The sequence below is a fragment of the Garra rufa genome, chromosome 1 (genome assembly GCF_049309525.1).
Source record: "Garra rufa chromosome 1, GarRuf1.0, whole genome shotgun sequence".
In the NCBI taxonomy this organism is placed as follows: domain Eukaryota; kingdom Metazoa; phylum Chordata; class Actinopteri; order Cypriniformes; family Cyprinidae; genus Garra; species Garra rufa.
The window spans coordinates 61,202,708-61,214,094 of NC_133361.1; positions in this window are offsets into that span (position 1 = coordinate 61,202,708).

Sequence of the window (11,387 nt, forward strand, 5' to 3'; positions counted from 1 at the left end):
TTGTTTGAAATGGCTTTGGCCGCTACAATGAACGAGTTAGACTTGGCATTCCATATAAAAGGAGGAACAGAAAACCGAAAACTCGATTCGTTCCTTTGCAAGAAGGACGTTTTTGCTGTTTTGCCGACTGGATACGGCAAGAGTTTAATCTATCAGTTCAAGAGTTCACGCTTACATATAATTAGCCGGAGAATAGTAGTGCATGTTTGGCGTGCTGTCCGGTGAAAGGGCTCCGAGCTCGGGAGTGGCCCGAACCCAGAGTACGTTACCCCCCAATAGGAGTAGCGAGAACTCGGAGTGATGAGATGGGGTGGTGGAGGTTTACAGATAAACCATCGAGTGAATTGAGGTGAGTCAGCTGTATTTAAACCTATGGCGCTGATTGACTTGTGATGTTTACGCTAAGCATCTGACGCGCTTCTTCCGAACTTTGTTAATGAAACATCATTTAGCTCTGCTGGTAGTGTGTATTGTTGTGATTGGTCGTGGCGTTATCCAATTGCGTGCAGTTAGAGTTTCAAATGCACGCTCGGTGCCGCCCCTCGAGTTAGGCAGTTTTCATTGCTCGATCCCAGACCCATAATCTAAATAGATTAGGGACTGGATTTTTCCAGGCTAGTTGACCACCATAGAAAAAAAAAAAGGAGGTGATGTGAGGCCAAGTATGGTGACCCATACTAGGAATTTGTGCTCTGCATTTAACCCATCCAAGTGCACACACACAGTAGTGAACACACACCCGGAGCAGTGGGCAGCCGGGCAGCAGTTGGGGGGATCGGTGCCTTACTCAGGGGACTCACCTCAGTCGTGGTATTGAGGGTGGAGAGAGCGCTGGTAATTCACTCACCTACAATCCCTGCCGGACCCGAAACTCGAACCCGCAACCTTTGGGTTACAAGTCCGACTCTCTAACCATTAGGCCACGGCTGCCCCTATATGGAGAAAAATCCTGGAATGTTTTCATCAGAAACCTTGGCCTCTACCCCGACTAGGTCAGCACTCTTAAAAATAAAGGTGCTTCACGATGCCATAGAAGAACCTTTTTGTCTAAATGGTTCCATAAAGAACCTTTAACATCTGAAGAACCTTTCTGTTTCTCAAAAGGTTCTTTGTGGTGAAAGAAGGTTCTTCAGATTAAAAAAGGTAAGAAAGCAATGGTTCTTTAAAGAACCTTTGAATGAAAGTTTCTTTGTGGAACCAAAAATGGTTATTCTATGCCATCGCTGTGAGGACCTTTTAAAGCACCTTCATTTTTAAGAGTGTAGTTATTATAGTTATAAACAGTTAAGCTGTTTAGTCAGAAGTTTGTTCAAATTCTTTTGACCTTAGGAATAAGTTACAGCAATGATGCTGGCCTTGTATGTTTTCACAGTCAGATACATCCTGTTATTCATAGATTCGTAGTCTGAATATTCTTTGATATGTCCATATTTTTCCTCTAGTCAAATCTTATGACTCATCCCCCTCGTTACCCAATCAGATCACTTGCTGTACCTGGCTGCCAAGGTCCCTGCTGACATCCGCTTTATTTGTGGTGGAAATAGTGTGCTCGTCTCTTAGCAGTGTGTGAATTCACTGATCCTGTAACAGTGGTGGTGTTGCTCAAATCCCTGCCTCTACCTTATTTTGTGAACCTTGATCAGACTCATGCAGATGAACTCTGTTCAGTGATTATCCAAAAATTAAGTAATTATTGGATTTGATTAGATTTTCCTGGTTAAGTGAGAACATTTGAACAGCTAGTCACATAAAGAAAATCCCTTATAAAACTAACTATGGTTTTTGTAATAAAAATTATAGTAACCACAAAATTAACCATGGTTTTACCATATAATTTGGAGCAGGTACTACAAAATTACCTATGGTTTTACTACAAGAACTATGGTTTAACTATTGTTAACAATCTGCAATAAATGGTAACTACAAAAGTTAGTAGGGTTTTGCTACAAGAATAATGGTTTAACAATTTTTTTTGTAGTAAAACCATAGTAACAACAAAATGACCCTTGGTTTTACCATAGAATTGTCAGTAAACCCACAGTAACTACAAATTTACCATGGTTTTGCTACAAGAACCGTGGTTTAACTATCATAGAACCATAGTTAAACCATAGATAATTTAGTAGTTACCATGGTTTTACTGCAAATGCTATGGTAAAACGATGGTGACTACAAAATTAACTATGGTTTTACTACAAGAGCCATGGTTTAACTATCGTTTTTGTAGTAAAACCATAGTAAGCACAAAATGACCCTTGGTTTTACCATAGAATTTGCAGTAAGCCCACCGTAACTACAAAATTAACCATTGTTTTGCTACAAGAACCATGGTTTAACTATCGTAAAACCATAGTTAAACCATAGATAATTTAGTAGTTACCATGGTTTTACTGCAAATGCTATGGTAAAACTATGGTAACTACAAAATTAACTATGGTTTTACTACAAGAGCCATGGTTTAACTATCATTTTTGTAGTAAAACCATAATAACCACAAAATTAACCATTGTTTTACCATAGAATTTGGAGTAAAACTATGGTAACTACAAAGTTAACTATAGTTTTGTTACAAGAGCCATTGTTTAACTAATGTTGTTGTAGTAAAACTGTATTAACCACAGAATTGCCATTATTTTACCAAAGCATTTGCAGTAAAGCCATAGTAGCCACAAAATTAACCATGGTTTCACCATCGATTTTGGAGTAAAACCATGGTAACTACAAAATTACCTATGGTTTTACTACAAGAACCATGGTTTAACTGTTATTTTTGTAGTAAAACCATAATAACCACAGAATTACCATGAATTTACCATAGCATTTGCAGTAAAACCATGGTAACTACCAAATGAACTATGATTTTACTTTAGTTAAACCATGGTTTTACCGTAGAGTTTGGAGTAAAACTATGGTAACTACAAAGTTAACTATAGTTTTGCTACAAGAACCATTGTTTAACTATTGTTGTTGTAGTAAAACTGTATTAACCACAGAATTACCATTGTTTTACCAAAGCATTTGCAGTAAAACCATAGTAGCCACAAAATTAACCATGGTTTCACCATCGAATATGGAGTAAAACCATGGTAACTTCAAAATTACCTATGGTTTTACTACAAGAACCATGGTTTAACTCTCATTTTTGTAGTAAATCCATAATAACCACATAGTTACTAAGGTATAATCATAGCATTTGCAGTAAAACTATGGTAACTACAAAATTAACTATGGTTTTACTACAAGAACCATGGTTTAACTATCTTTTTTTGTAGTAAGACCATGGTGTAAACACAATTAACCATTGTTTTATCATAGTATTTGCAGTAAAACCACGGTAACTACAAAATTAACCACAGTTTTACTACAGTATTTGGCAGTGAAACCATATTTATGTGGAATTTATAACTTTTTTGAAATGTGTTTTTTTCTGGATTTTTTGTTGTATTAACAACGAATAAACAAAACATTGTTTATGCCCCTCTTTTTGGGAGGCTCATGCATTTACTTTTAGTTTAACTTTAATTTAACTTTAATATCTACAGTTTTCTACAGCATCTATGCAAGATCTGAGGTGAAATTAAATAAATGTTTTCCGCTTCTTTAATGTTAGTACATTTTAAAAGACAATTTTTTGATTAGCATGGCCAGCTTCTTTTGGTTTGGTGCAAAAGCATCTTTCTACATTCAAAAGGAAGAGGCTAGCGACTGAAAAAGCATCCAATATTAGATTTTCCTTCTAATCACTCTGAAAATAAATAGCAAATGGCACCAGTAATTTCCTAACTCTTGAAATGTCAGGTTAATAGAGTGGAAAGGTTATGATGGCCTTACTTTTCAAGCACAGCCCTGGTGATATCTGCTTGCGTGTTGACTAATCTGTCCTGCTTATCTTAAAGATTAACCATGAGAAGATGAGAGAGCGAGCGAGAGAGAGATGAGATGCAGGATCTGTCACGCTTGCGTAAAGTTGCTTTATGGCTGATGCCTGCAGCTAATGGCTGGCTCTCTCTCTGCTCAGCTTCCCTTCGCTCTGGGCGTTAACATTATCTCAGCACCCAGAAATCCAACAGTATCATTTGTTTTCTGTCTTTTATCGTAATCTGCAGTGCTGCCCAAAGGTTTTCCAGATCATCCACATTTTGCATCTCTCTCTCCCACAATCACTAAGGATCTGTGCTCAACCTTAGTTTTTAGTGATGTAGGAGCAAACAGTCCATCAATGGGTTTGTCCTGAAATATACCTCTGTATCATATTCATCTTGTTTTGAGGTATTCTGTCTGAGAAAAAAATACAAACTAGAGTATAGAAATATTATACTTTATCTATTATGGAAGTCAATGGGGACCAACAACTGTTTAGTTCTTCAAAATATCGTAAAACTGATCATGCAGACCAAACCGTAAGTCGTAGAGACTCAAAACTTAGAGGGATGATAGGACTCACATCACACACAACAAGCCAATCGGCCTGATGTAGGCGCTACTCCTAAACCAGTCAAGACTCAAGTGTCTTAAGTCGGTGGAATTCTTGGCTCACGCCAGACAAAACGTATCGTGAGACTGCAAAATTTTCAGGTATTCCGTTTTTTTTGAAAAACCTACTTTCATGAAGTAGTTCTGTTTTTTTTTCCGCCGGATCGGAACCAAAGCAGTGCAGAAAGATTGTCTGGAGAGTGAATGTCAATATTTATCAAAAAAAAGTTGAATTTTCGACTCACCGTCGCAAAGGGAGGCCAAAATGTTCAAAAGGGGCAGTGGCACTTTTAGTAAAATGCCTATAACTCCTAAATGTGAGAGCTCAATCTGAGGTCAGAGGAAAAAATCGCAGAGCTTGGTTACTTGGTGGTGCTATAAAAATGGCTATAACTGCACAAGCATTTGTCCTATCAACATGAAAATTGATGTGCACAGTCTTGGTCTAAAGTGCCACAAGTGTCTACAAGGATATTTGCGTATCATACAAAACATGGCTGCCATTGGCAGACAAAGTTTGAGCACCTGTTAAACAAGGTTAACGGAGGCTGATCAGAACGAATCCCGGTGGGCCTGTTCGACTCACGGCCCTAAAGGTCTGAGAGAAATTTGAAAGAAATCGGCCACTGGGAGGCAATATTGTATTTTTCAAGGGCATAAACAATTGTACGTTAAAGGGTTTTTGCAATATTCTTATCATACAGTAGAACTCTTCATTCCGGACAACTTTGTCTCTAGAACCGCTGTTGTCAATAAACTCGTTTGTTAAATGATTGAGAAGATGTAATAAACCTACTTTTGCAAACTTAGTTCTAGGTTTCCGCTTAATCTGGGAAAAAAAGCTCAAAGCTTCACAAAACCTGCTGAGCACATGCGACAGGTGATTCTAAACAAGCATGCACAGTTTTCGAAGGAGTCATCAGATGCCCATTTTACAAAAATTGATATGTTTCTTAAGAGTCTTAATGAAAAGTCTAGAACATACTTTTGTTAAAATTTTTCAATGGTTGTATAAAAAACGTACATTCAACCCTTTTTAGAGCGAGCTATTCTGTTGCATGTTCCTTTAAATGCTAATGAGCTCTGCTCGCCCCGCCCCTCTCTGCAGTGGGATGACCAGCTGTAATGTCTACTTTAGCTGCATTTAGCCGCGTTTAGCTGCGAAACTTGCTAACTAGAACATAATTAAGAAAAGCCATTTGCAAAGATGCATGAAAAAGCTGTAATCAGGAATGATTCGCACGAACATAGATGCATATGTAGATCGGGATCGGCGCTTTCCTTTCAAAAACCAAAGCAACGTTAATCCTCTGCATCTTCAGCGGCTCAGATGTCGGGAGTAAATGACGACTGCTATGTTCATTATTACATCCAACAACAGAACAGCTTAATCGCTCAATCAGAGACATTCTTATCTTCCCCTGCACTTGAGTCGACACAATGGCGATCGAAGTCGGCCAACGCGCATTAATGTTCAAAACACATGTAAAAGTGAGTTTTGCATCTGATGACCCCTTTAAATGGATTTGAACACAGCTGGCACTGTAACAGTTATAAACATTTAATAACCATCATATTTCTATGGAAAGTTACCTGGATTTGCCAAAAATGCTTTTTATATTTTTGATTTAGGTGGGTACAGCCTTGCTAGATAATATGCAATGTCTTTTTCCTTATATGCTTAAACGTGTTAGGCGCTTGAACCCCAGTAATCTCTGCTTGCAACTATATTGTATGTTTGTAAATACAGATTAGTAATGATGAAGTTGAGATTTAGTACATTTACCACATTAACTTTAAATGTAATATCAAGAAGACAGTTAAAAGGATAGTTTACCAAAAAATGAAATATTCCCAATGATTTACTCATCCCCAAGACATCCTAGGTGTATATTGGTTTTCTTCTTTCAGATGAATACCATCTGAGTTATATTAAAAAAATGTCTTGGCTCTTCCAAGCTTTATAATACCAGTGAATGGCTGTTGGGATTTTGAAGTCCAATAAAGTGCATCCATCCATCATAAAGAGTGCTCAACACTGCTCCAGGGGGCTAATAAAGGTCTTATGAAGTGAATCAATTCATTTGTGCAAGAAAAATATCCATTTTTAAAACTCTATAAACCGTAATCTCTAGCTTGCGCTAACTGTCGTATGCGAGTTCACAAGAGAGTGGCGTTCCAGCGAATGACATAGAACTCATCTGTCCTGAGGTTCAATACTCTTTCGGAAGATGTTTTAGAATGCCATCCACCGTATAACAGTGCAAATCTGTAAAAAGCCGGAAAATTCTGCCAATGGTCAGGAAACGTTCATAAATAATGAAAAATTCACCACACTTCTTTTTCTCAAGGGAAGGAAGTTTTGTGTTTCCAGGGCAACGGGAAACAGAAACTAGGTTATCAGATATTTTCTCTGAGTGTACAACTGTCGATAAAAAACTACCCTGGTAGCACACATACATCTTGGAGATGTGTATTTGACGTCTGCATTTACATTTACGTGCATTTACGTGCTCATCTGCAATACATCTATAGGACATTTCCTATCAGATGTCAAATAGATGTCTATTAAATGTCTGTAAGATGTTTATGATTTAGAATGCATGTAAAACTGACATCTTGCAGACGTCTGCCAGACGTTTGTACACAGCAGATGCTTTCCAGATCAAGTGATCTTTAACAGACATCTTGCAGATGTGTGTGTGCTATCTGGGTATAGCTAGAACAAGATAAGGAATGCACTTTGTATTATGTGGTAAAAATGTTTTTTAGTACTTACTTTTTAAAGCTTACATCCCCACAAATCTCAGTGATATTCTCTTTTTCACAAATTTTATAATAGTAATAATGATTATTCAATAAATACTAATGATAATGCTTGTTTTAGCTAGCTCCACTAACGTGCAGCTGAAGGTTTTTCGATTGTGCTCGGATGATCACACAAATCAGCATGCTTCACCATGTGTTTGGTGTGAATCACTTTAAAAGCCATATGCTACCGCACATAAATAGTTTGCATCACTGTCTGATGAATACCGCCGGCCACCAGGAAACTGCACCGGAATTCAGCCTTTGCAAGCTTTAAAAGCGGCTGACATTTAAATCTTGGAGTTCCGTTTTGGGCTTTAAGCATCAAAATCCAATCAAATGAATATAGATCAAGCTGTTCTTTCTGTCTGTACCAGGCTGTATTTCACTACCTCCCACTGCTAGATGGTCGACGGTAAACACGATCTCCTATTCACATCCATATAAATCCTCCTTGTGCGAGAACAGCTATTGAGTCACCTCTCTAGATGTCTAAAAAAGTACCACGGGGTTGTGATTTTTGCGATATCATCTTGTGAAGCCATGTTTGGCTCTGAGGTGTGAAAGAGGAGGGATGGTAATAAGGTGGGAGTTTGATACATTCTCTTTATATCCAGCTTGAATCGTGGGAACAAAATGTACTACATAGCTGTTGTTTTGTCTTCTTGCTTCTGTCTTGCAGTCTGAGCCATCCAGATGGCAGAAGTACTAGAGCTGGTGCTATAGTCAAGCTTTTCCAACAAGTCTTTGACAAATCACAGCAAATGAAATATCCTCATTAACTTTTTATTCCCTTTCATGTTTGTTTGTAGTAGAAAGGGAAAATGTTAAACTAAACTACCACAGCCCTCTTGGGTTCTTTCTCACATCGCCTCTTGGGTTCTCATTAGAATCCTATAATGAGTCAGCTCATTTCTGTCACTTTAATTTGTGTAAGGGAACTAACTAGTCTTCATCAGCTCTCTGAGGTGGAGGTTAACGGATTATTCAGGTAACATCCACATTAATCATGATATAATTTAAACACTTTCTCTATGTTTTGACCTTTTGTCCACACTGAGACAGTTTTTTGTCCATGTAAAACAACTTTTTGAAGCTGCTACCAAGTAGATACATTTGCAAATGCCATTATCACGTTGTAGTCTGGACTGTGAAAACTGACTCTTGTTTAGTAATTTAATGCATATATATATATATATATATATATATACAGTCAAGCCCGCAATTATTCATACCCCTGGCAAATTCTGACTTAAATTTACTTTGAAAATGACACAGGCTTCTCCCAAAAGGTAATAAGACAATGAACAAGAGGCATTATTGTGTAAAAAAAAATTATTTCTCATCTTTTATTTACATTTGAACAAAAAGTGGCATGTCCAAAATTATTCATACCCTTCTCAATAATCAATAGAAAAGCCTTTATTGGCTCTTACAGCAATCAAACGCTTCCTATAATTGCTGACCAGCTTTTTGCATGTCTCCACTGGTATTTTTGCCCATTCATCTTTAGTGATGAGCTCCAACTCTTTCAGGTTGAAGGGTCTCCTTGCCATCACCCTGATCTTTAGCTCCCTCCACAGATTCTCAATTGGATTTAAGTCAGGACTCTGGCTGGGTCACTGCAAAACATTAATGTTTTTGTCTGCTAACCATTTCTTCACCACTTTTGCTGTGTGTTTTGGGTCGTTGTCGTGCTGAAATGTCCACTGGTGCCCAAGGCCAAGTTTCTCTGCAGACTGCCTGATGTTGTTGTTGAGAATTTTGATGTATTGCTCCTTTTTCATGGTGCCATTTACTGTGATTAGGTTCCCTGGCCCACTGGCTGAAAAACACACCCAAAACATTAGGTTCCCACCACCATGTTTGACAGTGGGGATGGTGTTCTTAGGGTTAAAGGTTCCTCCTTTTTTACGCCAAATGAAGGCTACATCATTGTGGGCAAACAATTAAATTTTTGTTTCATCAGATTATTTTGAATGGTATAGAATTTTGGATTTTCCCATAGACTGTGACAATATGCAAAGGATATGAATAATTTTGGACATGCCACTTTTTGTTCAAATGTAAATAAAAGCTGAGAAATATTTTTTTCCACAATGATGCCTCTTGTACATCATCTTATTATCTTTTGGGCCTTTGTCATTTCCGGTCAAAAAAAAACTTGCTGGTTGAATAAAAGTAACTTTAAGACAGAATTTGCCAGGGGTATGAATAATTTCGGACTTGACTGTGTGTGTGTGTATATATATATATATATATATATATATATATATATATATAAATATCATCACCACCCCGTCCCTTATTCGCCGCCCTTCTCCAGGCTGCCGACGGGAGTGGGTGTGTATGGGAGAGGAGGGGCGCGAAAACGTCTCGGGCTAGCGGCGTGTGATGAGGAGCACCTGAATGGAATGAAGCCTCATCACCGCCGCTGTTTAAATGCTGAGCGCACCTCTCCTCAAGAGACCGGTCTCTCTCCCGTGCATGCACGCTGGTGTCCTCACGGGTCCAGGAAGGGGTGAAGAGGGAAACCCGCGCCACCAGGAGGACGAGCCGCCGGACCCGCGGTCCGGTTGAAGACCGCACTCGTGACGGCCGACGGGCCAGGATGCCGGGCCGTAGATTCCCCGTTGGAAGTGCCGGAAAGCTCGGAAGGGACGAAGCCGCAGGAGATGATATATATGTATATATGGTTTTCGTATTAGGTAATCATAAAAAAAAATCAGGTCCATGCCTGGTCTTAAAATTTGGAAAATAAAACCTCAGATGAACATCAACACATGACAAATTGCATTGTGTCATTATTTATTGAACACAAATATAGCCAAAATAGAAAGCCATGTGTGACAAAGTTAGGACACCCTTACTGTTAACATTGGAATTAAGAGGGTAAATGGCAGTCAAGCACTGCTAATCAAATACCTTTGATATACTGATCATCAGCATGTGAGTGCCTCTCAAACAGCTTTGGCAGTTTGCTGGTCTGGAGCCTTCAGGGGTGTGTTAACACAATGCCAAAGAGGTAAGACATCAGCAATCATCTTTTGCATTTGTTGCTGCCATCAATCTAAGAAGAGTAATATGGCCATTTACAAACAATTTCACAAGTGGAAGACAATTTAAAACAGACACCTCTCCTTCCAAGATCGTGTAATGCTCAGAGAAATGGCAGACAACCCAAGAACTACACCTCAGACTCTACAGGCCTCAGTTAACATGTTAAAGGATAAAGTTCATGACAATACCATTAGAAAAATATGGGACAAAAATGGCATGTTTACATCTGAACAAAACATAAGTCTTCTAGAATAATGTCCTTTGAACAGATAAGACCGAAGTGGGGATGTTTGGCCACAATGCACAGTGGCAAGTTTGGTGAAAACCTAAAGAGCATATCAGCACAAACACCTCATACCAAAAGGTCACACATGCTGGTGGAGGGCTGATGATTTTGGGCTTGTTTTGTAGCCATAGGACCTGGGCACCTCACAGTCTTTGAGTCGGCCATGAACTCCTCTGTATATCAAAGTATCCTCGAGTCAAATCTGTCTGACAGCTTAAGTTGGGCCAAAATTGGGTCATGCAATAGGACAATGATCTTCGAGCTACTAGCACTACCTGTTGCTATTTTTTACCGCAACACAACTCGAAAAATAATATACTGATGCGATGACCACAGCTACTGAAAGACCTTACAGGCTTACAAATGCCGTACTATTGATTTTTTCCCACAATGAGTCTAAATGTCCCTGGATATTAGGTGAAATCCACGCTGAGAGACTCCTTCAGCGGCTGCGGCATCATGACAAGCGTCGGCATGTTTACATCCTGCCAGGATGGCATCTAGCGTTTCTTATTTCTGCCATTTGTAAGCTCTTTTAGTAGCTGTGGTCTAATAAAAGCCTCCAAGGCATCAAGGCTGAAGTGGAAAGAACAAAGATGCTAGTTTTTAGTAAGTTTTATTCATCCAAAGGCGTCTGTCCATAATTTTCTGCTCTTCTTTTCGCTTGGAAAACAGTGAAGACTTACATTGCTTCTCTTGTTGCCCTTTAACTGAAAATTACAACCATAGGCTACCATTTTACATCATGAAAATAATGGTG